This window comes from Coffea eugenioides, chromosome 9 (genome assembly GCF_003713205.1).
Source record: "Coffea eugenioides isolate CCC68of chromosome 9, Ceug_1.0, whole genome shotgun sequence".
NCBI lineage: Eukaryota > Viridiplantae > Streptophyta > Magnoliopsida > Gentianales > Rubiaceae > Coffea > Coffea eugenioides.
The window spans coordinates 27018904-27019463 of NC_040043.1; positions in this window are offsets into that span (position 1 = coordinate 27018904).

Here is a 560-nt window from a genome sequence, read left to right on the forward strand (position 1 = left end):
CATAGAATATTAAATTTTGGTGCTTTTGATTGGTCCTACGTTTTGAGTTGACTGAGTGTTGTTTCAGTGTGTTTATTTCTGTTCTGGTTGCATGTTGATCTCCCTGCATCAGCTGATATTTATGTGTTCCAGCAGGCAGTTCATTTTATCATTTCGTGCCTTGTATAGATTCAAACTTCATTTCATGTGCATGTCTTACATTTCGTTTCATTCTCTTTAATTCCTTTGTTCAAGCTTTTCAGTATTTGGTTCTCGCGTCATCAATCAAAACTCGTTTAGTTCTTATATCCAACCACGTAATGCCAATTCTTAATCATTTTGGCTAAACGAATTTCACTTGTGGCAAGATAACTTCACCTATAATCTAAAGCAGGATTAGAAGCTAAACATTGAAGAAATGAATTAATGCGAAAAAATGACATCATTTATGTACGCTTGAGCAGCTTCTCTTATCGAGGAAAACAACATCCCCACAAGATCCTTAGGAACACTGCTGTCCTTCTTGTGTATAATATAGATTAGGAATGACACCCCTATATGTATGCAAATCTAAAAGGAAA